At 44.7% G+C, this 6,153-nt stretch overlaps 1 long non-coding RNA gene across 1 annotated transcript; it reads left to right on the plus strand.

Moving 5' to 3' along the window:
* The first annotated feature begins 5,654 nt into the window (after positions 1-5,654).
* Positions 5,655-6,153, plus strand: LOC111080107. The gene is made up of 3 exons (XR_005967743.1): positions 5,655-5,721; positions 5,776-5,988; positions 6,046-6,153. It is a non-coding gene; the product is annotated as an uncharacterized LOC111080107 (long non-coding RNA).

The raw sequence follows: 6,153 nt of genomic DNA on the forward strand, positions 1-6,153 counted from the left end.
AATTACAAACTACTGGCGGAGCAGTCAGTCCGTCAGTCAGTCAGTCAGTCGAACGAACGAACAGTCGAAGCATTCAACTCAACGGAACGGAGATTATTTTTCTTGCGTAGGTTGTGGCACGTTGGTTGGGTCAGGGTGGGAGGGTGAGGGGGAGGGAGGCACACAGGCACATGCCAAAGCCAGGCAACACAAAAATTGTGTCGCCAATTGCTGGTGGCATATGCATTGGTTAGGGGGAATGACGCATGCAACGTCGACGGCAACGGCAACGGCACGAGTGCCAAAGCTCATGGAATTCATGATCAATGACTAGACACAGCGACACACAAACACACACACACGTGCAACAAAATGGAGCAACAAATAAAGAGGTAGACAGAGGGAGCAGGAGAGATATGTAGAGTGAGTGAGAGAGAGACATGCGATACACAAATTAATGAACACTTTGGCTGACATTTTAAGGACAAGTTCGTCGTGGATTTGCGGCTTTTGGCTGTGGTTTTTGTTGTGTGGCTTGTTGTTGCAATGGTCAGCGGGAATAGCGGGGGGGAATTAACAGTGGCGGCAGGGTTGATGGCTTATGCAATTGGACACTGAGTGATTGGAGGCAACCAATGCTAAAGGTGATATAGCAGCCCAATCGGCGCACTGCAAGCCGCTTAAAGGATTTTGTCTTTAGCGATAAAATATACACGTATGGCGGCTACTGTACGCGCACATAAAGCTACTGTAATCTCAAGTTGTGGCAATATTTCCAAACTGTATCTTAAGCCTCGCTATGGGAATTATTGCCACTCCAAATAGCACGCGTATCGCTGCTTATATCTTAAGCCATCCTTGACTTCAGTTTTGATTGCAGCAGCAGCAGCAGCAGCAGCTGCATCTGTGGCTGCCCCCTGCTGCCACCCACTCGCACTCGACTGCTCGACAGCTCCCACTCACAAGTGGCACAAGGGGCAACGAGGAGTTGGTAATGGCTGCCTGGCAGTCTGCTAATTAACTGGCTAACCAGGCAGCACTCTGCCCCAGACCTTGCTGCCACACTGGGCCCGAGACAGTGCTCCCAAACTCTTGTCCAAAGTCTGCTCCAACTCTGGCCCCAAACTCTAGTTCGCCCCCAGAAGTCGCATGGCGACCAATGTTTGCCAATTCAAGGCTCAAAAGTCAGGCTCTAACTTTGCGGAGGTGGACTTAAAGGTCTGCCACAAAGGGAGGCCAGCAACTGGAACAAGAGTCAGCAGTCAGGGGCAAACAAGCCAGTGACAGTGGCAGGAGGCCGTAGCCGTGGCCGTGTGGCACGTATGTAATTCAATCAATTGAACGACAACCTCGTAACAGTTGCAGCAAACAGAGTCAATGGGCAAGAGGCACGGAGGGAGAGGCGAGACCCACTACAAGGGTCACCCTAATCAATGGGTCTTTTCGATGTTGCAGCAACATGTTGCTGCATGTGGCATGTTGTCAATAGAATCGCTTTTGGAAATTGGTTGCACATTTTTCGTGCTCCAACCTGCTGCTGCTGTTGTTGCTGCTGCCTCCATCTGCTGCTTGTCGCTGCCTGCCACAAGCGAGCGAGTGGGTGTTTTGGTTGTTGATGTTGCCTGTTATTGCGTGTTTGCTGCAGCCGCAACAACAACTAAGGCCACAACAACCACAAATCTATAAAATAAAAGGAAAAAAAGGAATGAAAGAAAGGCTGACTTTTGGGGGGAGGAAACGAAGACTTTGATACACTTAAAGATTGTTGCCCTTAAGGATTGTTTATTTCTATGGGAGATATATGATAAAAAAGCTTCGATCTGGTAGCTTTCGACTGCGGAAGTATTTTTGTTTGTAAGTTAAGGAAAGTTCAGTGGAAAGTTGGTGAATGAAAAGCAATTTAATGTAAGGAATTTTATTGATTTTTTTTTTGTGGAAAAGACTTGGAACTTTGATCAATTAGTGGCCTGCGAAATGCTTCCCTTTCTAAAGAATTATACCCCTAGCCACATATCAGCAGTGTCACTACTGCTTTACAGCCACAAAAATTGCAACATTTTCAATCAAATTAAAGGCCAAGAAAGCGGAAAGGTAAACCCACCTACAAAGAAGGTTTTATGTAAGGGAGAGAGAGCGAGTGCCGCGGCTGTTTGAACCCATCATCTGGCGATGGACTTCATTCTGAATCTCCATTTGGATCGAGACTTCAGCCGGCTGTTAATTTGACAAGCGCTTTAACTCACGATTCCAATTGCATTCGCCATTTAGCCATTTCGAGCTGTTTGGACATTTCGGACTTTTCTCTGTTTTGTGGGCCATAAATCAATGCTCGCCAAGACAAACGAAAGTAAAATATAATTACAAATTAAAAGCATGCCACAGAAACACAATCGCTGCTGCTGCTGCTGCTGGCTGCCACAAAAAGCTGTGCGACATTGCGAGCCGATTTAATGGGAAATTATATAAAAGAGAGGAAAAAAATTGGTTGGAAAAAAACAAATCAAAACAAAAGGAAAATGTGGCAGGAGGCAGTGTGATTGGGGGAGAGAGATGGAAGTAAATTAAAGTCACGGTTTCTAGCGTGTAAAGTGTGCGGCAGTGTTGTTGTTGCATGCAACGACACTTGCAGCAGCAGCAGCAGCAGCAGCAGCAGCAGCAGTAGAAACAGTAGAATGTAAATGTCTTTTTGGTCAGGTTTTGTTGGTGCCACAAAATCCAAATTGCTTGGCAGCCATCGACAAGCAACAATAAAAGCAACGGGCACCAATGTGCAACCTGTGCAACCAATGCTGTTTGTTGCCTGCCTCATCAATTGATTAAATTTGCAACAGCAGCGCAGCAAGCAAGCAAGCAAGCAGCAGCAACAGCAGATCGTCGTCTTTCGTTGCCTTTCACTTAACAGTGCACGATTTTTATTTATTTAGATTTAGATTTAATTTCAAACTAACCATCTCTCTGCCCCACTCTGCAGCAGCCTCTCCCACAAAAAAAAAAAAGTATCTTCTGGGTATATCCTCCCTTTAGCGCCACAATTTGTTGTGTCAAAAGCAGACCCATCCATTCCCAGCCGAAAAACGCACTTGAGCCACGCAATTGAAATGTTGGCATCCATGCAACAATAAGCATGTTTGTTTCTGTTTGGTTTTTGGCCATTTTTGGTTAGGCCAGGGCCAGGATAAGATCTGTTGGCTCTTTGGGCCACCAACAAAGTCATCGCCATTGTTGTTGCCACTTGCAGCCCCAAAAACGAAACGAAACGGCAGTCAGGTGTTGCTTTTATTGTTTTACAATCACCAGCAAAAGGCAGGCAGCGGCACACAGCCAAGAGGAGAAGGAGAAGAAGGAGGAGCAGCAGCAGCAGCAGCAGCGGCAGCGCTACTCTTCTCATCGATGATTGTGTGGCGGCCCAAAAACTGTGTATTGGCCAAACTTTCACAACACAAATCTCGGCAGAGAGTCGGTCGCGCCATAAAAGCCGCAAAACAAAAAAAAAAAACACAATTCAAATAAAATGAAAATAGAATCAAATAAAGTTTTTCACTGCCAGAAACAACAGCGAACAAAAGGCAATAGTGAAAAATCTATATACAATAAAGGCGGTGTGGAGCAGGGGAAAAAAAGGTGGAAAAGAGCAAGGAAAAGAGGTGGAAAAGAGCAAGGCAAAGAGGTGGACAAGCGCAAGGCAAAGAGGTGGAAAAATGCATAGGTAAAACTGTTAGACTGTAAACTGCAAAGCGGCAACATCGTCTGGATGGGTCATAAAGAAAGCAAAGCCCAGGGAGAGGCCACACTTGGTGGAAGAGTCGCGCAACCTGTGGCCAAATGCAAATTTCGCCTCCCCTCTATCTTTGCTCTGTGACTCTGTGTCTCTGTGACTCTGACCGGCTAAACAATGGACGCAGCACTGTAGACAGCCTGCAGTTCAAGCTGAAGTGTTAACCGATTGTTCGGATTGATAGCAGTGGGATTGATAGTGCTGGACAAACAGCTGCAGGACAATCGATGGAATGGCAGGATAGGATGGATGCCAAATGGTTGTCTTCATTACCCTTTGAGCTTTTGGCTAGCAATAAACTTTGGCCTGGGCCAACAGTTTCTTGCACATGTGGAGCTGATCTAAGCTAAAGAAGTTATAGAGATTGAGCGATTCCCTTGCTTAGGATTGAATCTCTTTATGCTCCTTCGATTGCTGCATGGCAAAAGCATCTATTAATCATGCTTCAATCTCCAGGAAGTTTACCTTTCCACTGCCAACTCGCAGATTCCAACAAAAAATATTTCTTTCCGCTGCTTTGAAATCTGTGGCAACCGCTACCTTAATCCTCCATAAACTTTCCTCAAATCCCAACGTTTTCCCACACACACAAGAACATGAACCCGGATAATTGGTGGCCCAATCTGTTGGCCCATTTCAAGAAGAGCCACGCTGAGCCTTCCCGTCCTGCTGCAACGTGCCGCAGCCTCTACATCAGAGGGAACATCATCATCTCTACGCTAACTGGCCATCAAATAAATCAACAGCACAAAAACAGACGCACATGCAAACACGTCTGCGGAGGGAAGTCTCTTCTTCGGGTTACACTTCTCTGCGTTTTTGGCCATTTGCGGTTATCAGAGTGGCGCGTTTTAATGGGTTCGAGTACGTTTTATGGCCAAAACGAAGAGAACACTCGAGAGAACTCGTGAAGCAGCCGCTGAGCTCAGCTTCGAAGGGAACAACTCGCCAGAACGCACCAAAGTGGAATGCACACAAAAATGTTAGAATCTTGCCGCGGCGATAAAAAGAAACTTTCGCGAAAGAAAAAAAAAAAAACACTCGACAAAAGATCTACAGAGAAGAGCCCCAGAGCCAGAGCCAGCGGAGTCCCCCCCCCTCACCACATCATAATCAACGTGCGATGGCGATGGCGTTGGTCTTATGATGATTGTGATTGGTGTCGCCTCCTCACCTGCGGGGCAGTTGAGAGGAGAGTGTGTGGAGTGGCTCTCTTCTGTTGTCTGGCACGTACGCAGGCAGCGGCCACCTCGACCCCAAAAACCAGATGCAAAAGATACAGATGCAAACGAGCGACGAGAGAGGGGCTGCGACAGAGGCACTTGCTCTGGTACGTGGCATGTGAAATATGATGGAAAAATGCCAAGGAATTCATGAATGAATGGATTCTGGCTAAAAACGGAAAATGAATGAATCAAAGGAGGTGTGGGGTGGAGAGGAGTGGTTAAGCCTTTGTGGAATTTCCACGAGAAAATGCGGGGAAACGCACGCTGCCAAAAGTAGACAAGCATTTCATGGATTGTTTTGCTCTCACGTTGAAAGCATACTTTTGGGCATCTAAGTAGGTTTCAGCTACAATTCATTGAAATAGTATTAGTCCACAAAGTCAGATCACTCGAATAATTCATTATTTTATATTTTTTACTCGTTTATTTTGTTGAAACTCTTTCGGCCGAAACTAAAAAAGATGATCAATGCGGAGACTAAATCTACGCAGCAGATACAGCAGTAGGCGATTCCAGAGACCCTACTTCTGTTCATCAAGTGGTGCGATGCTCTCCTCCTAGAACTAACACATGCGCCAGTCAAAGGTCTATGAAGTTTCAAAACTAAGTCGTGGTAAGTCGTCAAATATTCAATAATTTCGTTCTTAAATTTTCATATTTTTGCAGGAGTATCAGAAATATTTCACCCATTTCTTGCACTTCAGGGAATACGAATCATTTAGTTGAAAAACTTTACCATTTGTAAGTAAGAACATTTCCATTCTTTCTGTAATATTTTTACTATATTTAGAGAAGATGGGGTTAAAAATACAAAAATTAAATCACTATCAACTTATCAGGCGGTACGCAAAGATCCACCATTACACCTTCTAAATGCTTCGCGGGGAAATGTCAACACTTGTTAATTTTTTTCGTCATTTTTTTCGTTTATTAAATTTTTTGTGATTTTTCGGAAATTATATTTTCCGAGATGTTTACTCGGCAAGCGGTTCGACTCACCTACAATTTGTAAGTAAAGAAATGAATAAGTAATGTATCTGTAATAATTATTCAACCTTTCCACAGCTGAAATTCCCTCGAAGCTTAAGTCGGAAATATATGCAACATTTCTTAGACAAAAGAACATGTAACACTCATGTGCATAACAAATAATATAACTATTTTTTTTGTTAG

This window comes from Drosophila obscura, unplaced genomic scaffold, assembly GCF_018151105.1.
Source record: "Drosophila obscura isolate BZ-5 IFL unplaced genomic scaffold, ASM1815110v1 contig_1, whole genome shotgun sequence".
In the NCBI taxonomy this organism is placed as follows: Eukaryota; Metazoa; Arthropoda; class Insecta; order Diptera; family Drosophilidae; genus Drosophila; species Drosophila obscura.